Raw genomic sequence first — 22554 nt, 5'->3', positions numbered from 1 at the left:
CTCCTGTCTAGGAATCTCTCTGGCTGACTACTATGAATTCTGAGTGTCAGAATAGGATCCCCAGAGGCTTAGTCTCCCCAGGGCTGGATGAAATACATTTGAAACTCAAATGCTAAAATAATGCTGGGAAGAGGTGTGTGTCTCTGCAGCCATCATTCAGGCAAACCCTTGTTTAGTCCATACACTCTTTCCTTTGTATTTCTGTCCAAGAGGAAAGAAAAGTTCATTAAAGGTTCCATAAACTTGTGAAGATGCAGAGCTGAGCACATGGCATTTGGAGTTTCTTCCAGATGTTTCACTGAAAATCAGATGCTGATTTGCAGTTTGTTGCTCATGACTATGTTTGTTAGAATACAGATTTCCACAGCCTCCTTTTAAAGTTCAATGTCCTGAATTATCCTCCAAAAAGCCAAATGCCAGAATTCTTGCCTAAAGCTTTAAGGAATAGATGCAGAAGGTGACAGAATTGTGGGCCAGCTCTTCTGCACTTTCTGAAGGTCACCCTGCCTTACCAGGTGCACTTTGAAGATACTTTGCCAAACATAGCGTGTGATCTTTCTAATTCTGCATGGTTTTTGTGTGCATATCTACACCTTTTGAATAGCACTTGGGAAAGGCAGATACATCACTTTTGCTCCTGTTTTAAATGACAGCTCAGGCTGCAGGCTTTAGGAAGTACTCAATCTAAGTCCTTTAATCCTCCTTGAATGCTACTGCACTGCTGCTTTACTCACAGTAGGTTCTGGGGTTTGTGTGGGTGTGAAAAGTGAGGAAAGTCACTGTGGCAAATGAAGGATCCTAAACTGTAGCTATTACAGCGTATTAAGTAATTGCCCTTGGAAAGAAGTGATAGTGGAAAATAATAGCATATTCATTTTGTTGTTGAAAATGGACTGTCTAGGCATATATCTAAAAATCCCAGTTAAATTCAATCTTGATGCTCACAGGAGATAAGTATAATGAAGATTCTAAGAGATTTTCTTTCATACATATGAATAAAATAATTACTATGCAGCATATCTAAGTAGTTGACGCCATCAAAAAGCCTACCCTTGAAAAACAAGAAAGGAAGAAAATGTCCTTCCTTTTGTAGTCAGAAAGTATTGACTATGTATGTGGCACATTTTGGAAGTCACTAGCTGTAAGATGTATTTCTTTATAAACATGACAGTTCTACTAAACATGGTACAAAAATTCCCTGCTCTTGTACAAACACAGCTAAACTTATCTTTTTGATAACGTGCTGAATGTCATGTCTTTTAATGTGACATGTCTGTGCCATTGCTTCCTGGTGCAACAATGACACACACTTCCACTGGGCTTTGAAATTATGCAGCACGTTTATCCACCCACTGGATATTCTTTTATCCAGTTTTGTACTGGAAGTTTTGCCTCTGTTACTTAAATGGCAGTAGTATTTCTTACTGTCAGGGAAATCTGTCCGTGCCTCTACACATCAAAAACGGGTAGAAATACAGTGATGCAAATTAAAGTAGTTCAGGTGACTACAAATGCTGAGCAGCTACTCTTCATTAATTAAATTGACTTGCAGCTCATTACTGGCAATGTAGGACAAAATTAGTAAACTTCCCTTTGTGTGTTTCTCTCTCAGGTTGCAATGCAATAAAGTGAACTTGACTTCTGAGGCAAGGCTCCTGCCAGGGTTGCTTACAGAAATGATGAGGTAAAAACATAATGTTTACTAATATGCTTATTCTAGGCTGGGAAATTAGATTTTATACCTAATGTTCTCCATTTTACACTTGACATGAACAATAATATTTGGCAAATAATTCTGAGGTTCCAGTTCAGGAAACACATTTTGATTAAAGACTCAGAATTGCATGAAAGCATAAAACCAGACATAATCTTCCATTTTGTCTTGTGATTCTCATTATGAATCCAGCGACTTTCCAACATCCAACTCCTTCTTTGCATTTCTTTCCCTCCCCTGTTTTGTACCTCAGAGGAAATAATTTGAAAACAATAGCTTGTTAAATTACTGGAGTTAGTTTACCTGAAAATATCTGATGATAATGTCATCAAAACTGTGTGTTCTGAGCACATTTTAGTTACAGGCAAAATCCCTGCTCTTTCCCCATGACAGAAATACTAACACCAGCTTTATAATGCTCAGTCAGAGATCTCATATAATAAATTCACATATTTTTCAAGTTTGTTACTGGCTTTGCTGGAAATCTAGATGGGGAAAACAGGAGCAGATGAGGCACACATGGATTGTGAACCTGTGCCTGGAAAAATTGCACTGCTCTTGGGTTCAGATCCTTAAATGACAGCAACTATAGCACCTATCAGAGGCTCATAAACAGAAGGGGAGAAGTAGGGGTTGGAGAGAAAGGGAGGAGGGCAGCAGATCAGATTCAGATGTGATCCACCCTCCTTGTAGATTTGTCCATCTGCAAAGTTGTACTACTAATGAAGACTAATCATCACTTATTAATTTTGCATTATCTTAGCAATTGCAACTCAATAACAGCATATGTCACAAGGCTTCTCTTAGATGAAAAGGAGAAAATTCTCTTGACTGCAGTGCCAGAGGAAATATCTCTTTTCTGCACCTGAGCATTAATCTCATGGAAAAAACTCCAAGACACGCATGTTGCACGGGAGTGAAAAGGTGCCATAACTTCCAGGATAATTTTTTGGTCTTATCAGCTATGCCTGGGACTAAACATTACACACATCATCAGCAGCATCTCTGCAAAAATTCTTTTAAAAGAATCTGAACTTTATTTGTCTAATTTTTGAGAATTATCCCTTCAAATTAGTGATGCTACAAATTTTGCTCAAAACTAAAATGACAGCTTTATCAGAGGAATATTTCTTTCTTCATTATGTGAATATTTTACAAGAACTAAACAAACCCCAACTTACAAACAAATATTGAGTGGGAAAACCAAAGAATAGTTTCATTAGTGTTCCTTTACAAGAGACCAATGGCTATTTATTATTGACATTTGACTGAGCAGCAAAAACAGAATCCCGAACTTTCAGCGGTTGCGTGTACTGCTCTCTTAAAAAATTTTGCAAATATTGCCTTCAAGAGCTAAACATGCCTGAAGCCCAAAATGGCAGTGAGGCTGAAGGCAGGCAGTTATCCTAAAGCCGGGACTCATAAGTCACTGAGGAAGCTGTACCAAGAAAGCAGAGGCATGAAGCTTGGTATTAGTTTCTAAGTAACAGAATAAAAACTATATGGTTAAATTTGCTTTAAATGCTGCACAGATCTTTCCAAAGGCTTGCAATTACTGCCCAAATGCTAATTTTGCAAACACTTTCAAACTATGTAAAAATCCTTCATCATATAAAGCAAACTTTAACTTATGCTTTCTCTCCTACTCAGTACAAACAGAAAGCTGATGCTGCAGAGTACAGAAACAGAACATCAGAATCTGAAGAAAGCCACAGCTATGCTATGATAAAGTACTGCTTACAAACATTTATCTACCAAAAAAGCATCTGCAATTCAGAGACCACAGTGAAGAATTTACCACAAACTAGAAATTAGCCATATCTGCTGAAGTGAAATGAAAGTATTACCCATCATCACTCATTCACATAGTTTCAATCTACAATTCACCATTACCCAAAGGCACAGCCCCTGTAAATCCAGCATCAGAGTACCTAGTACTAGTACAGAAAATAGTTTGCACCCAAGCACAGGAAACATGCTGCAGGATGAAGGAGAACACAAATGCCTGCTGACATTAAGTTATTAAGCCCCCCTCTGTTCAAACCCCATCCAACATGAGCACAGAAAGCCCCCCCAGAGCCAGCACAGGACATACAGCAAGCACCCCCTGCAACACCCGCACAAAAAAACCAGCCCACAGTCCCTGGCACTGCAACCCCACTCCATCCCTCCACTTCCTTCAGCAACACCACCAAAAGCCGCGCAGCGCTGCCGCTGCTCCGGGCTGGAGCTGGTGTCTCTCCGGCAGCAGCTGCACGGCTCCAGCTCGGGGCGAGCGGTGCCTGCTGCAATACCCCAGCACTTACTGCATTGCTCTTCAGCGGCGGGGGCTGCTCTCCCCGGGCACACATGGCTCGCCCAGCCCAGGGCTCGCTGCTCGGCACAGTTCAGCTCCAAAGTCTCTGCATGTGCAGGGAATTGCCCGTGCTCCGTGCTGGGGGTTTCTGGCTGCAGTGGCTGCTCACCCTATCCATTGCCTCTGGTGGATGCTAAGTAAGCAATCCCCTGGGTCTTCATAAGGAAAGGATGAAGAGTCACAGCTTTGGAGAGCAGATAAGGTGTTCTGCCGAGAGCCTCTGTGCTTCCATGGCATTTTAAAGGCAAAGGGGCTGGGGATGCTTCATCTTGCTTTACAGGTCTGTATCCTGCAAGTTGTCGTATTCTGCAATTTACAGTGGAATTCTCAGCCAAACACTAATTTATTTGTTTCAGAGAGAGCTCAATTTAACAATAGAAATTCAAGCCAATGCAATTGTAAATGTTGAGGAACGCACTCTGTCAATTGAACTAAATCTTCTGCTTTTCAGAAGTACAAGTGAAGGGGAGGGGTTTCCTAGCTCTGAAATGTGCTGTACCAGCCCTGCTGGATACAGTCAAGAAGTAGTAGCCTAAAACTTCATGGATTAACATCTCAGATTAACAGGCTCCAAGCATGGCTCAAATCTAGAAGGAGGGACTGTCACCTTTGTCCTCTGTCTGAAGAGCCTCTGTCACTTATGGGGGCTCCTCCATGCAGATGGGGCAAAATTAATGAGCAGTAATAATAGAAAAGCAGAATGACCAGGAGCCACAGTGCCACTAATTTCTCGTTAGGGACCCTAATTTTTCCTGTACTGTACTGAGATGTTTCGCTCCGTGCCTTTGGGGAGCTGTGGGGGAATTGCACTCGCTTTCCCCATAACCAGTTGGAGTGAGCAGATTTGTGAAGCTGAACCACTGCCTGCTCCAACCCTGACCTTCAAAGGGGCTCTCAGGAGAAAAGCCCCATTTTGGGGCTGTGTTTACCTGTTACCCAAGCCTCCTGCAAATGCTAATTGTGCCTAACCATGTGTGGCAAATCCGTGAAAACAAATACATTGCAGTCCTGCGGGCAAAAATTGGGATATATTTCCACATAGGTACCCTCAATAGATAACACAGCAATCATTAATAAACATTTTCTAAGACCAGGTGCTGTGTAAGGTGTTGATTCACTCATCCCCCAGGGCTCTTGGACAGGGGAGATTTTCTCTGCCACTGATGGGGGCATTAAGATATCAGAAGAGCAGCAGCTTTTTGTTGGTGAGGGAAGGTTTTGACCCCCTTAGCAAAGGATTTGAGTATCCCCAGGGGCTGATTGTCCTTTCAGATAGCACAGGGAAATCCCAGCAACCAAAACAGTGTGGCTAATAAATTTTTCAGGATTATTAATTGGATTCTTTAGCAAAAGGTCAGTCAAGGACAGGCATCTAGAAAGAACCCATTTCCCCTTGGAAAAGTGTTTTATTAGCTAGACTTCAGTTTCTTCTGGAATTCCTACATAAATGCAGGTTTCTATGATACCTGTCAGCATCATTGGTCCTGTACCTATTGTTTTCTGTGCTATAATTTCTGCCTGTGAAAATGCCAAAAATACTCAGTCTTCCTGGCTGACAGATGTTGCTGGGAAGGTGCTGCTTTACACTTTCACAAAAATAACACCCAGGAGGAAAGGGGAAACCAGCACATATCAGTGTCAGCACCAGTGGATTCCTATGAAATGAGAAGACAATTCTATAATAGCAAAACTGACTTTTTTTCTCACTCTTGTTCTCACAACTGTGTTTAGCACCTCAAGGTAACAAATTTGTTGAGTCATAGAAAGCAAAAACCAACAAAGCTGCCTTGAATGTTAAGTTTGTTTTGTATAGTAATTATGTATTATGTGTGTGTCTTTACTTTTAAAATGCAGACAAGGCACAGTTCCTGTCCCAGGGAGTGTCCGGTCAAGTCAGATGAAATGATGCAGATGTAACAAGCAGGATTGCCAGGTGACAGCCTTGTTGTAAGCAAAGCAGGAAAACCTGGATGGATCTGGGAGCTGCAGTATTGGTAGCAGAAAAAATTAACTCACACTGAAGGTTCTCAGCCTTTATAGGACCCTGTAGAAAGGTGTTCCAATATTTCTCCTGCCTCACCCTCTTGGAGTATATTGATCCTTCAAGTAAGTCCATTTATTTCCCTTGGTTGGGGATAAGATATAATGGATTTCTTTAAAGTATGAGTTGGACAAAAATATTCAAGTCAGCACCATAATTAAGTGTGGACCTTCTCAACATTCCAGGAAACACCAGCCCTGCCATGGGCAGATAAGTAGTTATTCTAACAAGCATAATAATCTCATGTTCTGGAGCTGTGGTGAGGGAAGGAATATAGATTCCAGTGGATCATTTTCCTTTGGGTTTTGGGCTCCTTGCCTCAGTTCAATAATGCAAGAACTCTGCTATGCTAACACATCACTTCATTTTCTGTTGGTAACAGTATTTTAAATCCTAAAAAGAAAGAACCAGGTACCTGATTTACTGGGGAGAGACACAAAGCATGACAGCATGGACTCAAAGCCTCCAGGAGACACTGAAAAGCAAAAAGCACTGTAGTGCCCTCACCCAGAAACCCCTCAAAACAAAGAGAAACACAAAACTCTCTTTGCAGTCATTTCAATAAAAAGGAAGTATGTTGTAAAAGAACTCTCCCATTTAAGGACAGACCAATAAATAGCCTGGAAGTGTGGGGCTGTCAGGCTGTTGCTGTGAAGGGAGGTACCAGTGGCTAAGAAGCAGTGTTGCACAAAATGATTTAACTGAGGAGCTTTTGCTAGCCAGCTGGAGAGTATATTGTATTTGCAAACTGCAATAAAGGAGAATTGAATTTTAATCTTCCTGCTAGAGAAATATAAAGGTTTATAATTGACTCTGGATGTGTAATATTGAAGAGAGCCATATAGTGCAGAGTGCTTGTCCGTGAGAAAAATAAACCAGTTCAGGTACGAATTCATGTTTGTTTTAAATTTATTTATTTATTTGTCATAAATATAGAAATATTTATATAGTAACAGTATAGCTGTGTCAAGAACAGGCTCTGTATGCTTAAAAAAAAATTGGGAACAGTCTGAATTAGTGTTACAGGTTAATTGTGGCTGCATGGAATAGCCCTAGGGATAACTTGTGGTACTTAGTGTACAGCAGGGTGAAGAGCATGGCCTGCACAGAGGGAAGCTGAGCTGCAGGAAAATCACCTTGCCACTCTTCTTTCAGCTGGGCAGGAGAAAAATGGAGGGAAAGACACTGAGCAAAAACTGCTCAAGTCACTTGAGCCTTCAGAGGACTCAGAGAGTACAACTTCAGGTTATAAAAAGCTTAGAGTGTTCTGTGCCTCCTTCCAAAGTTAGCCAAAAGATAATCCTTTTTCCTCAGATATTTAAATGAACTGTAATTCAAATTTGAGTTATTCTCTTGCTTTGTCATCTTTCAGCTGGCTCCATGGTCAGCTGCTCACTGCGACCTACAGAAATCAAGGACTAGAATAAGGACTTCCTTACTACACATCTCATGAAGTAATTAGAGGAAAATCTGCCTGATATCGTGTCCTAGAAGAAAAATAGTTATAAAAAGTAGACATTTGCACATTAAGGGTTAGGATAATATTAATTTATTTTATGTGTGAAACCAGATTTTCATCCACACTGATTAACTTGTCACAGTTAAATTGTTTAATGTGTGAGAGGGACACTGTTTCCTACCTTTAGTGCTGATAATCTGTATTTTATTATTCCAGAATAATTTAACCTAAGATGAAAGACAAACACCTTGATTTTCAACATAAGCATATAGCTACAAACTAATAATTTAGAAATCTACTTATTTCAGAAGAATTGTCCTGAATATGTCTACATAGTCAGACCCTGTAAAAGTGAATGCATGGGAATTATACTTGTCTCCTCTAGCAGGACATTTCCAAATCTTTCTTGAACTGATTTAATTGTATTCCATTTGAGATATTACAGTTCTTTAAGATGAGGAGAAAAAGGAACTGAGTATTTAGCCAGCAAAATATCTCATTTGAATTAGAGACATGCTTTCTAATTTAATGGGACACTTAACTGTGGGCATCAGTATCTTAATTAGCTTATATTTTTCTCTTAAATTAGCAGATTCCACACTCTTCTATAATCCGTTTCAGCTTTTCTTCTTTAGTTTCTCTGGGTGCTTGTACTCCTACTGTACAAAGAAAATGCATTATTTAATTCACAACTTTTCATCCATAATGTTCTTCTGTTAAACTCATGAGTTCAACTTTACTCTCCTTACTCTTCCTATACAGTTGTTTTCTCTGAGGTCAAGAAGTAGGAGAAATCCTCCTGTCACACAAATCCAGGTATGTCTCCAGTAAAAGTGAAAGTGGGATCATGGAATTTGAACCTGATCTAATGGAATATTTAAGATCTATTTACATAAATTGTAGTCTCTGTGCCCAAAATTGCATTAGATCCTTCACAGTTGATGAGAGGGCAGGCCCAGCCCTAAAAAATCCTTCAGTTTGGTGAAGATATGTGCTCTGAGAGGAGCCATGGGAAGCTGTGGTTTTGCATTTCAGGATGAGAGGGAAAAGAGCAGAAAGGAAAGCAGATGATGTGAACAGAGAGGTATGCAGACAGCCCTGATTGTCCATGAGATCAGAGAGTGCTTTTCCCCAAACACATTCTGCATTTGGATCTTGCCACTGGAATTTTTGGGGAGCTGCCTCTGAAGGCTCATGTGTTCATTTTGGAGGTGGTTTTGACTTGAAGAGAGACAGTGACAGGCTGAAGGAGTTTGATAGTGAAACCACAGTGAAGGTTTGATTTTGCCAACATGTGAAGCAGTTGAGGCAGTTGGAGCCACTGAGAGCCCTGAACAGCAGCTGAGGAGAAGGCTGGGGGTGTGGGAGAGGGTGGTTTAGCCCTTGGATGCACTGAAATAAAAAGGAAAGTGAGACCTGGAGTGTGTGAACAAACCCCAGCTATCCCAGACTATGCCAGGACAGAGGCTGGAAATTCACAACCCTGATACAAGTCATGGGAGCAAGCCAGGACAGGCCACTGACCTCCTCCTGTTCTTCTGTGATAGTTATTCCTTGCACAGCAGGGAGAGAAAATGAAAATTCTTTCCTATTTGAACAGTATTAATTCTCCCTATCAAGCTTCCTTTGGTATTGAAAATTCTGAGGAATAAAACAAATTATTTTATGTAGCCAGCTCCTAAAAGCCTCCAAGAGAATAAAAATTGAATGGGGTCATCAGGGAAATTTTTTTTCTCTTTCTCCTGTGTCTTTGGGGAAATGTAAGATCTGATGAGCTCCTTGTCTGTGCATCTTTATTCTTATTCTCCTTGGAGCTGAAGTCAAACACTCAAAAGCCTGGGTCAAAAGAATTGCAATAGCAAAGAAAGCAATCTGGCTGAAAATGAAGGAGTTAGCAAAATGGGGTTTTTATGCAGCCACCTTCTACAGAGAAAGGCAAGAGCAGTGCCTGTACTGTCCCTTTAATGTTCTCCTGACTTAATTAAGTCAGGAGATGGGATGAGAGAGGAGTTCAGGTCTGAGGGTCCAGAATGTTCTCTGAAGCTGTCTGACATGCTGATGGTTGTCTTGGGCCAGAAATGCTTTGAAGGATCTACTAAGAAATATTTATATATATGTATATTATATATACACATATATAATATAATTATTATATTATATTATATTATATTATATTATATTATATTATATTAATTAGGTTTTTTTTAGTCTATAATATGTGAGTTACATTAACGGCCAGTGTTGATCCAGGGCAGATCTGGGCTGCTCCTGTCTTTACAGTCTGTGTGTGGTGGGACTGGGAGCACTGAGCAGAGAGTTAATGAGCCCTCCTGAAAGCAGAAAGCTCCTTCTGCTTTGCAAAAAATGTGCTCAGTCTCTCAGTGGAACAGCCAAAATGAGTGTGGTTCATGCTCTGGAGGATGGTGACCTGGGACTTGATGTTACAGTGATGGGAAGGACTCATCTGCCATCTCAGATGGTGTCTGTGGACAGACACTGGCTATTAGATTTGTTTCAACACATGTATTCTTGCTTATTAGCTAATGTCTGAATACACCAAGTAGTTAATAGCTGGGTGTGAATCTGTTTTTAATGCTTTATATTAAGCAACAACCTAAAAATTGTGAATTAAGATGTCTAGGGAGCAAAACTAAATCAAAAAATAATTACAGCAAGTTAGACCTTCTTAAGAGATGGGAAGAATCTCAAACCAAAACTAGGTTATTAAAGGATGGATCATAAGACTGTGGGTAATGGGCTCATACATTATGTGAGGCTCCCTTCAAGTGTTTGCCATTCTCCATGGCATGTATCCCTTGGAACAGCATGCAGGTAAAAAATGCATCATATCTGGAATGTGTAAGTCATAGATGAGGAATAACAGCTATGAACGATCTCATTCAGCTGGGCATAATTTTCAGATTATGTTGTTGTTACTCAGCATCACAAGACATTTATGACTGGGAGAATCAAATTGAAAATATGGACCTGGAACACAAAATGGTTCATCATGCCAAATGCAAGCTGGTTGTTTTTTGGATTTTTTTTCTAGAGAGCAAATCATGCATTCTTGCCATGGATGCTTTGGGGTTTCTGTGCAGGACGCAGGCATCTCGATGAAGTTCAGAGAACCGCAGGGAAAATGTCTTCCAAAAAACCCCTCCAGTATGTCCTATTGTCAAAGGGAATATCTAAAAACCTAGGATCCAAATGGAGAAACCATAACCCCCAAACTGACTGGTTTTTCTGGAATGCCCTTCAGGGGGTGGGATGCTCCTTTGGAAGTGGAATGGAAAACTTTGGAAAGTTAGTGAGCTGAGAGGTGATGGGCTTTGGGTGGGACATGTCTCTGCTTTGCTGTCAGAGTGAATTTCTTCTGCAGATAATTTTTTTTGTCCTCTAAAAGGCTGCATTTAATGCTCCCAGCTTTTTTCATTAGACAAAATAATTTTCCAGGCTCATCCTCTGTGATTTCCAAGGGGTGCAGTAAAACAGTATGCCAAGCCCAATTTAGATAAGAACTATTATCTCTGAGGTTTTCTAGCTGATGTGCTTGGTAAGATACTTAAATTGCACCTGTGGGCTTATTATCCAGCCACACCACAAACCTCACTGTGGGCCTGAGATGAAGCTGCATGAGTAGGATTTATATTTCACCCTTGTACCCATTATATCTTAGTCTGTTCTATAAGTCAGTGCTTGATTTGCCACAAATGATCAGCTCTGATTAGAGCTGCAGATGTAGAAGGAAGAGCAAAGTTACCTCTGTATCTTGATTTACCTGCTACCTGTATCTACCTATAAAACATCACAGCTTTAAAAATTACCAGGCAGTGTAGGGGAAAGCTGCATGAAGATAATGAAGATTTTTCTGAGAAATGCAGCTCATTCATTAGGACTTCATTCATCTCACTGTCATAGCAAAAGATGCAAGAAAACTTTCAGTTATTAGTTCAAATAAAATCAGCTCAGTTGGGGAACAAAATAAATCAACCTCAGGCCTCAGGCATATGACAAACAACAATTCCAGTTGAGACCTCCATTTCTTTCTGATGAGACTGTCAAACATTATTAAAAAATCATGAACACAATTTTTTTCTGTAAACAAAGAACACTTCATTATAATATCTGCCTGCTGATCTTCTATGCCAGCATATATCAGCAATGAAAATTAAATGCCTTTCCTTGAAAAATGAAACAGAAAATAAAATTAACTGAATGTAGGTTTTTTACATACTTAGAAAGTCCTGGTTATATTGCCTGTATATTTATTCTGTTGCAAACATCTTTTTAAATCAAAATAAATCTCCATCTCTCTTTTCTGTTTTAGAAAAGAGCTCTACTTCAGTAAAAGTGAGCTCAATTACAACAGCTCGTTACAGCAAACAAAAAACTCAGTTCCCCAGAGAAAAATAACATTAAGAATGATGAGTTGTTTGCTGTTTTATAACCAAGTGTCTGTGAATGGCTCAGTGCTGAACAAATTTCTTTTAATTTTTGCTCATATTGGAATTATCTGTCCTTTACTAAAATAGCTTTTAGACCTCTGCCACAAGTTGAAAGACCAGAAACCAAACCTAGATCTCAGCCTTGTTATTGTAACACAATTTCTTTTAGGCTTTTGAACTTTTAGTTTTTTATTGACCTGCAGCTTTTTTCCACATTTGAAAATATAAGTGATGTTTGTTACCTATTTAGTGCTGTTAAATATTTCAGTATAATGAAAAGACAGAGTCCAGAAAATCTGAGTCCTATCTCAGTTACTGTGAGCCTGCCTGCACCACAGTAGCCATTCCAATGTGACTGATGGAAATCTTCATGGGAATCCCTTCATGGACTTTCCCATTTACTATTCAGCTAAAAAAGGGAATCAGAATTTGTTCTGACCATTCTGAAGGAGCCTCTCCCATTGATAATAACAACTTTTCTTTCTTTCTGCTATGATGAGTAGCATCCATATTGATGGATTTTTTCATCATCTGCCAGGGAAAAGAGAATGAATTTCTCTCAATGAATCCCATTGTCTAGGATAATCTGAAGACATAGGACTGACTTAAAGGTGCCCCAAAATCTGTTTCCACATTCTATCCCAAATCTTTCTCAAGAGAAAGCCTTCAAAGGCTGGAAGAGGTCTTTTCCCTGCACAGAAATGGTCCTGAAGCTCCGCAAGTGTTGCAGTTCTCATCCATCTCTTTTGTTCCAAGACAGCCCAGTTCATCAAACACTGAGACTTCCAGCTGTACCAGAGCCAGGGGTCAGTGCTGGACCTCCTGGGGGACAGAGGAGGAGCAAGCCCTGGCAGCTGGCTGTGTGGGAGCCAAACTCCATCCTTTCTCCAACAGGAGAATCAGGCTCCATCCCCCAAACGCTGCTGTGCTCACACATCCACACTGTGTCTCACACTCACCTACTCGCTCTCCAGTGGATTAACACTGACATTCCTCTTGGAAACAACCTCTTCTCCAGAAGCTCATGACTGGGATGTGTGGCTGCTCACAAATACCAGCATGCTGAATGCCCTTCCTGCATTGCAAAGGAACACTTCCTAACTCTGCAATGGGATGTTGCATTTTGTCTAGCAGTTGGATGCTTTGTCTGGGTGGATTTTGTAGCGGCTCCAAAACTTTCTTACAAAGTGCCAAAAAACTCCTGCTGTTGCAATTCCACCTCAGTGCTTAATCTGGAGAAAAGTGTTTTATCCTTGCACCAAGAATGAAGAGAGCCCCAGGCATTACTTGACTCCAGATGGATCCAGGCTACTCAAGGAAGGTTTTCTCCCAGTGTCACCCTGTTAGCAGTGGCTGGGGACACAGGCAGGGTTTTCAAAGACACAATAGATTTTAATTCAGTTTTGTGTGGACCTGGACAGGGTGGAATCAATGACAGTTGGTTCAGCCTTATCTCCTCTTTCATTCACACTGCAGCTTTCTGTAGTATCATATCAGAGGTGTTCACCATACAAGTTGGCTGATAAATGACATCTGATAAATATGACACACACACTGATTGAAGCTAAACTTTTCTAGAAAAATAGAAATAGATTTCTAAGTTATTTTTCTTCTTCCAGGCATTTAGACTCACTTCCTTACATTTTAAGTCTTAATTGTAACTAGCAGAAGTGGGGAATTAGGCAAACAAGTAAGATGCAGTGTTTTCTGTTTTCAGTGCATTGCTCTACCCACAGTGCTTTTTAGGAAGTCTTGAAGAATGTTTTCCATTTTCTCTCAGGAGTTCCCACCACTTTTTAAAAGGAATACAAACAAATAAAGAAACCTCAGGCAATGTTGCAAAAAACATTCTTTCTATAAAATGGTTTATGAAAATATGAGTTAGAGAGGAGGAGAAAAAAAAAAGATAAGGAAACAGATGTGTTGGAAAACTAGAAAATATTAAACAAAGGGACAGTTTTAGCAAGTGAATGCACAAAGCATGAAATAGGCATGGTTTCTTACAAATTTTTGGAAGGAAGATACTTGTTCATACAATACCTCAAGTGGCCCTCACCTCCCTATTCATGTGAATATCTGAAAAAATCTACAAAGGAGAGCAAATTCAGCACTCAGAGACTGCAGCACAGTAACCTTTTCTACTGCTGGTCTAACCTATAAATCTGGGAATTGTTGGTATAAAGTTCTAGATAGCTAATCCTAACTCCTGTGGTTTGGAGAACCAGGGGAATTAAGTGCTCTGCTTTCATGAAGAGTTTATGTGCTTCAGCCTGTGCATGTGAAGATTATTTATAGAGTTAAGTCCAAGAAAGCTGTTTAGTCTGGAAGAAGATGGAAATGAATGGGCAACAAAACAGCGATCGAGACATGATACCTGGGGTAAACAACTTCAAGGGAGTTAAAATAATAATAACTCAATAATCAGCTGGGGAAATGCTGTTTTCCAGGCCCCAGGCAGTTACACAGCTGGCTGGCCAAGTCTTAGAGCCTGGAGATCAAAAAGAATATATATCTTAAAAGGATTGTGTTGGAACAAGAAAGGGAGGAGTGAGCCATGAGCAGCTGCCGGGATGAGAGTCTGAAAAAGGAAGGGAATGCAGCTGAACCCAAAGGTGCAGATAACTGAACAGGCAAGGAAAATGTGGGCTGAAACCACACTCCTGCAGAGATCTTATCTCAGCAGCAGGTGGAAGTAAGTCCTAGCACACCTGGGCACACAATAACCAGAAATACCTGACTGCCACAGGGATTTGCACTGATAACCTGGGGTTTGATGGAGTTTGGTTTTCAGTGGAGGAGGGCAAACTAAAACTGGAGTTGAAATTCTCTTGTAGTTTGGAATTCACCTTTTTGTGCTAATATTTCACAGAGCAAGCAAGATTTCTTTCCACATGGTGGAGAAATTTCTTGTCTACTGAAAAGGATCTGTAGAGTGCTAATATCTTTATTCATCAAGGAACGTTCATCAACCACCACGTGTTGGCTGAGGTACAATAATAACCGGTGTTTCTATCCATTACTGGAAAAGCAAAAGTCTTCAAGACATGCTTAAATTAAGTAAATATAATAATATATTTTGTTGAAACTGTCTAGGAAGCCAGTGCCTTTAAGTTGAACTTCTCTGGATAGCATATTTTGTTTGAACATGATTGTGACACACTTTGTTTTCTCCTCCCTTTTCCTCTTTTTCCTTCTTTCCTTCCTCTAACCCTGCTCCCATGCCATACAGGCCAAGACAGGGCACACTCAGACCTGTGGAAAATTGTGATCATCCACATGCAGCACTTCCCTGAAGTCAGTGTCACATCTCCAAATTTATCTCCTGGAAATTACATTCAGAAACAATAAGATTTTCTACTGAAAACAAAAGCTTGTTGAGACAACAGCATGTAAGTACAAGAACTGTTTGTGTGGGATGAGAGTTTATGTTTGGAATGACTCTTTTATCTTTGAAGCCTTGAAAACCTTAATAAATATTTTGGAAGCTGTTTCCCTGACTGGGCTTTGTTTGGGATTTTTTTGAAATCCCATCGTGCCTGCCTGCCTCCCACCCCATCCCACAGATTTGTGTTGTCTGTCTGCTATGGCTTGTCAGCCAAGCTTCAGGCTCCATGGATTGTCATTATCTTCATGTTTCAATGAGCTGCCCACCACATGCTACAAAAATATTTGCTATTGAACAACAATAACAGCTCATCCAAGCGGTATTCACTTAAGTATTGGGTTATTGCTTTTGAATTTGGAATCTCTTGTTCAGATCCTCAGAAAAATATTAAGTTTTCTGAGAGGAAATTCCTCTGCAGTAAACAGCCATAGCCCACAGCAGAACAGGGGCTACCAGGTAGTGACTTTCTCATTAGGCTGCTAAACTGTGTCAAATGATCAGCATTTTCTATTGAATATTTGATGGATATTGGAATAAACTTTGTATTTTTATGGGTGCTTCACATTCTGCCAATATACACTGCCAATAGCCCATTTTGCTGTGCAGCTGCCCATAGACCCTTATGGTGTAGCTGAGTCCATTCCCCCTCTCCTCCACGAAATTCACGTTGTGTTAGAGCCAAACACTGCCCCAGTTTGTGCCAGGGTGGGCTCCATGTCTATGCCCACCCATGGATTAATGGCAGCATGGAATATGGAGCAGGGCGGGAGCTTGGGTTTTTCCATCTCTGTAGAGAGCTAGCTCAATGTTTCCACTGAAGATAAAACTATGCAGCTCATGCAGCAGGGGATTAGGAAGTCTATCAGAAATCCTGTGCCTCTGAGTTTTCAGAGCAATGCACTATCTTTGTTCATCTGCCTCCTCAGAATTAACATCCACCTGAGCAACTCTGCACCTTGGCTAAGGGCCAGACGTGTTCTCAGCCCAAGGCAGGGAAAAGGAAGCTCAAAGACTGTTCCCAAGAAACTGCCACGACACTGGAGGCCTTGACAGCCTCCTAAAGCCCATGGAAAGCCAGGTCTTAAATCATCACAGATTTATAGCTTTGATTGTTACTCAACAGGATCCTGCCTGGAAGAAACGTGGACATGGAAAAAGTGAGCCTTGAAGTGTGACTGAAAAAAAGAGATGGCATTAATGGTTGTGGCTCTGCAGAGTACCCAGAGAGAGCCTTCTCTGACAGCTGCCCAGTGTGCCAGGGAGTGGGCAGGGCTGTGGAGTCACCTGCTATCGCTGGCCAGGGGCTGTGTACAAGTCACAAACGGGACAGGACTGCTGTGGCATGCATCTCGAGCTGTTTATTTTTTAGCATGTCTCATTACATGGTTATGACAATGGGAAGATGCCAGCAGCTCACATCCAGGCAACAGACCAAGAACTTAATGTTACAACTTATAATATATTGTATAATATATTGTCCAGAAGAGAGCAAATGATCAGGACTGTCTACTTTTGTTTTTTTCCCTCACTAAACACAGTATCTTGATATGTATGAAACAAAACTTTCTTCATTTTGATATCTAATTTTACTGCAGGACAGAGGGAAGGCTGTCCTGTGGAAGGCTGCTCCCATGAAATTCTGAAACATCTTTTCACACCGTTATCTAATAATACACAGTCACTGAATATCAAGGTAAAATTGTATTTGCTCTGTCTCCTGACAGTCATTCTCAAAGAAGGCACTCACAGAAAGCAATGCCTTTCATCCACTTACACTATTTTGACAATCTGGCTCCATGTTTTATCCCCATATTGTTCTAACATGATCCACAGGTTAGAAACATGGCGTCTCTGTCCCTTCTTTTTCTTCTCCCAGCACATATTTCAGTAATTCTGTGTGATAAGTAAATAAATCCAACAATGTATATTATTACTTCTTGTTGTTCTGTGCCTGCTAGTCAACATTACTTCATAACCCACTGAGTTTATTAGGGGATTTTTAGAAGGCATTTCTGGAAATCCTGGTCAGATGTAATTCCACTGAACTTAAAAAAATATTTTTTGTCTTTGTGCAGTTGTGTATTAAAGCCAAATTCACATCTGGGTAGACATTATTTCTTGTTCCAAATAAGACAGTGATAAAACAATACCACTGCCTGTGCATTCCTCATATTTAGGGATCACTGGTTCAGCAAGCTCTTACTAACAGGCTGATATTTGTCTCTAAGAAGCATATGAGAGGTGACATAATCAATGCCAGAATTTACTTTTGTGGATCCAAAACTCTTTTTCATTACAACTATGAATTAGTGATCAGTGACAAATCTTAGCATTGGGACTGTATTTACCTTTGCATCTTAGTTCTTCTATTTACTCTGTATTCATCCTTTGTACCAAGGGTACAAAACTTATCTTTGGGTAATTTGGTTTTTTTCAGAACTCCTGGAGGTCCAAAGGAACTGATCCTGCAGGTCTCCTTGTCCACACCAGTGAGGGCCTTGGAGTCTGTCCAGTGCTTCCATGAGCTCCAGTTCCATCCTGCTGCTGCTCACAGGTGAGTGTGAACTTTGGGAGAGCCATACCCCAGCCTGTCATGGTCCACTTTGGCATTTCATCCTTACATTTTATTTTTAATAAGCATTTCATGGCATGGGATCATGCAAGACTCGTGCTAACCTGCTTTAAAACTGGTCTATGAAGTCTTCTTAGTTAGCCCATTAAAATGACAAACCTACAGAATTTTTCTGGGACCTGATTCTTCTACTTGAGCATTTACACCTTGTTTTCAGAGTAATACCTCCATTCCAGTGCTCATGGACTAACAAACAGTCTAACCTGCAGAATGAAAGCACTATCTGGGCATTAATTTACCTCTGTATGGCACTTGTATAATTTAAATAACCTCCCATGACCCTTGTGTGAATGCTAGAGTTCATGTAATTACCAACAAAAATTATCTTGCCCATAAACCGAGTGAGCTGTGTATAAATCATTGATGTCAGGGATAGGATGCTGAAATGTAAGTTATATATAAAAGGAATATAATATGCAGAAGAAATTACTCTTGCCAGAAAAAAGATTGATTCACTGAGTTCTATTTAGCTTTTAATTTATAACAAACTAGCCTAATCTCAGTTTCCTTAGCTTCTGTAAAAATATTAAATAACATTATTATATCAAATACATCCCCTGTGACATTAAAGGAAATGGAAAGCTTAGGCACACATTAATTGCATTCCAAAATGTGGCACAAACCTTAATAAACCTAATTTAAAGAACCTGAGAACAATGACATTTATGCTTTAGTTAGAGCAAAGGAAAGCTGTGCTGTACACTTTTACATAAAAAATTTTTCTTGTGGGATTCGGTCTTTCTGGCAAGGTGCACATTTCCCTGCAGTGTGCCACATGTCAGGCTTCTTCCAGAGGAAAAATTGCTTTTTGGAGATGGACACTGCCACACCAAAACACAGCAGTAACAATCAGACAGTATAGGCAACCTTGAAGCAAGGCTTTCTCAAAACCAGACTGGACTATCCCAGGAAAATGGAATTATTTCCTTTTAAGGAGAACAGATTAAAGTGGCCAGATATGCAGCAAAACTAACAACAACAGTTTAAGATGATAAATGTTTTTTTAATGATCCCTATCACTCTGGTATTCTAATCACAGCACATACGTTTAAAATGGAAAACATCCAAATCTGCAAAAAAACATTTGACATGAGATTAAAAAAAAATCCAAAATCAGATAGACTAATAGATCTAATTTACTTTAGAGGTATTCACAAACTGTTACAAAAACCAGATTGGTCATAAGACTCTAAGCTGTTACCATATGCATCTCACAGGTTCTGTGTTATGTTCCTTATGCTGGCAAACTAATGAGTTCAAGACTGTTCCCCAGACAAGAACATGACAATTGGTGTGCTGTGCATTACAGCACTTTGTGCTCTGCAGCAGAATGAAATATAAATGTTGTGGAAGAATTTAGATGTTCTTTCACAATCTGCTCTGGTAAAAAGGAAATTGTGCAGTAGCTTAATATATATTTAAAGTTGAGAATCTCACTGAATGCAGATGAATGATGTAATACATATACTGCACTTGTATTTAATTTCATTTTATTTTTTTAATCTTTTAGTGCTATTGCAACAATCTCAGCATCTCATTAGTGTTCAGGTCTTCATATTATCAATTTCTGTAGAGCCTTTGTTTTCTCAGGAATGTTCTCTGCTATTTCTCTGCAATTAGACAGAGTTTGGAGGCATTTGGGACCACTGGACAAGCAGAGCAACCAGGTAAACCTGCTGAAAATAACAGCAATTTAACTGTTCACTCTGAAATCTAATGGCACTAATTAAAAATGTCAATACTGTCAACAATTCAATAACACTATCTATTCCAAACACAGGCATTTGGAAAGATAGAAAAGTACTATATTCAAAAAGCTGATAATAAAATAAAATTGCAGTTCCTTAGGCCATTGTAGCCTCTCCAGGACTTTCCTTGGTATCAGTTTAAAACCCCTACCTTTTAGGTGAGGGGCTGGTGTGGCAACAATGCATTCAAGTCCAGAAAGCTCTCATGACTTGCTTCATTTAACAGGACAGAAGTATTTGATGCTGACTTTCGAAATTAATGATTTTGATACGACTGAAATAAAATTTTGAGTAAAAACTGCTTCTACCTTTTTGCAGAAACCTCTTTTTTGGAAAAAAAAAAAAAATAAAGGCAGCATGTTCCAAAGGAATACTTTGATGAAACTGCAGATTCTGAAAAAAGCTGCTGCATTGAAGAAATGTCATCAACCTCTATCTTGGGGCTCATTCAGGCAATTTAATGAATACAAAATCTAACACTTGTAATCAAGAAGGACTAGTGATACATTTTTTAAAAGGGAAATTGGTTTTGGAAAACACTAGAACTCTAACACTGTAGGACGTCTGGGGCATCACGCCAAGAACTTGGCATTAGCAGTTAATTGGCACTCAAATTCTCATTCTTTATGTGGGCATGTATGCCTGAAAAGTGATGAACCCAGAGCAGCTCTATGCAGGACTGGATGCTAAAGGAGTCCCTTAAAACTATTGCTATAAATGTTCACACCTTGCTAGCAAGAGGCACACATTTAACATCCAAATCCTGGTAGAACAGAAGCTCAGAGTTCATTAATCCTAGACTGTAGCAGCCCCAAGCATTAGCAGAAAGCCCAGGTGGATAGGGAACATGCTCCTGTGCTCCTTGGGATGAAAATGATGATGCTGATGAGCTATGCAATGGATGTCAGGTGATTTGGGAGCAAAGCTCCAACCCCATGTGATCTTGTGGTGAGAGAAAGACAGGAATTTTCTGAGTATTATTACTGCTGCCTGGCAGTCAAGACAGGAATAAATGAGCAGTTACTAATGAGTTCTCCTCTATTTAAATCCTGTGACATGACCCACAGCATCACACTTAAGAATTTAAAAATACTGAATCATGCCTTTGAATTGTGGATACTGAAAATTTCATTTGACCCTGGCAGAGTTTTTTCCTGAAGATACAATACAGAAGACCAGAAAATATAAATTTAATCTGTAGATAAAAATGTGGGTTGCTTACAGTGTGAGTGCCAGAAAAATCATTGGTATTTTAAGAAATTCTTTTTCTTCCCTGTTATCTCCATAGTATTGTAGCACAATTCAGCAGAGTTGGCTTTGCATATGCAACAAGTGATGTTTATATGATTAATAACACAACTTGACCTTGAATTCCATCACCCACAGCCTGGTAATCACACAGCTTCTTTCTATTTTGCTATTGCTTTGGGCAGAAGAAAATAGAAAGATTTGCCTTCTTTGTGAATGCCTTAACAGCAGGGCTAATCTGATTCCATGTGGTAGTAATAGAAGTTCTTTTTTTTTTTTTAATATTTGAAAAATATCTGAGAACAACACATGATATTAGTCATGGTAGTATGAAAACATTGTGTCAATATTTTTTCCATGGGAAATACTGCAAGAAAAGATGCATTTTTCAGATTCTGGTCTTCAGGACACATTCCTGCTATTCAATCACCTGTGCTCAGGGTAAGGCAGTGCATTACCCTGTGAGAGGTACAACAAATACCTCAAACACATACTGAAGGATGTGCTTATTGGGAAGAAGACACTGAGTATTCAGTCCTATTTTAAATGTCTGTCTTTCATCTCGAGATGATTCTCAAAGACTTGATTTGCTCAAGTCTTTTGAAGATCATAAATTCAGTAAGGTGTCTGAGGAACACTGGGGGGCAGGACTTACCCAATCCACATTTTGGCCTTGGAAAATGTCTAAACCAATTTTTTCAGACCTTGACCATTCCAGAGGTGACTCTAGCCACGTGCCTCTGTAACATTCAACAGCTTTGGGGCAGTCAGATAGTGGCTGGGAAGTCTCACTGTTCTCCCTGGAAATAATCTGTTTCAGGCAACAGGAGCAGCAGAAGGAAACACTAGACTGATGCTGAGCATGATTAAAGGCAAATTTAGACCAGGACCAGCACCACTCCAGATGGAAGCACTGAGGAAGTGTGTTCCTGTGATCCCATATTAGTGCTTATGCCCTGACTAACCACATTTCACAGCTCCTCCTGCACCTGCTCAGTGCTCTGCTCTGTCTCCATCGTGCACAGTCCCTACCATGGACTCTGCCCATGGAATTGGAACAAGGGGAGAAACCTGTGACAGACAGACAGAGCTGCAGAGCCTGAACATCCTCTTAACATCCTCCCTCCTGGGGGCTGGGAATTAGCATAATCTCTGCTCCTCTGTAGCGCCAATGCACCAAGGGCATTTCTGGAAAATCCTGTTCTCTGATTTTGCCTCCCACCACCGTTCAATACTCTAATTGATAGATGGGAACTTTGAGGTGAAGCACAACGTGCTTGGAATGGGAAATCCCTGGCAAAACCTGTAAACGTCACATTACAAAAGGGTAGCTCAGGCTCTGAGGAATCAGGCCCCAGCCCACCATTCTTCTGATCTTTTTGGCTTTGACTTTCTGCCTCACACTAATGGGCAGAATAAAACACACCATGAAACAGGCAGTATGAAAAAACAGTATGAAAACAGCTTTAAAGCTATGGTCCTTTCCAACTTAGCTGTGAGCATGAAGCCCTGCAGTGAAATCC

The 22554-nt window shown here is 40.1% G+C and overlaps 1 protein-coding gene and 1 long non-coding RNA gene across 6 annotated transcripts in view; one reads left to right on the top strand and one right to left on the bottom strand.

The window, feature by feature from the left end:
- CTXND1 (cortexin domain containing 1) overlaps window positions 1-4161 on the bottom strand; it is a 34702-nt gene extending 30541 nt beyond the window's left edge. Inside the window, exon 1 of the mRNA XM_031505805.3 lies at window positions 4021-4161. The gene's annotated coding sequence lies outside the window, so the exon portion shown is untranslated. The remainder of the gene's footprint in view (window positions 1-4020) is intronic.
- LOC110474186 (uncharacterized) overlaps window positions 1-22554 on the top strand; it is a 38487-nt gene that overhangs the window by 11913 nt on the left and 4020 nt on the right. The window contains exons 2-7 of one of the 5 annotated variants that reach the window (XR_014957613.1): window positions 1613-1684; window positions 5925-6176; window positions 8333-8386; window positions 15248-15407; window positions 17841-17957; window positions 19656-19702. This is a non-coding gene — a long non-coding RNA (uncharacterized LOC110474186). The other 4 variants (XR_014957612.1, XR_014957614.1, XR_014957611.1 and 1 more) reach the window with 4 other exon arrangements.

This window comes from Lonchura striata, chromosome 10 (assembly GCF_050655825.1).
Source record: "Lonchura striata isolate lonStrDom1 chromosome 10, ASM5065582v1, whole genome shotgun sequence".
NCBI classification, from domain to species: domain Eukaryota; kingdom Metazoa; phylum Chordata; class Aves; order Passeriformes; family Estrildidae; genus Lonchura; species Lonchura striata.
This window is presented reverse-complemented; position numbering and strand designations above follow the sequence as displayed.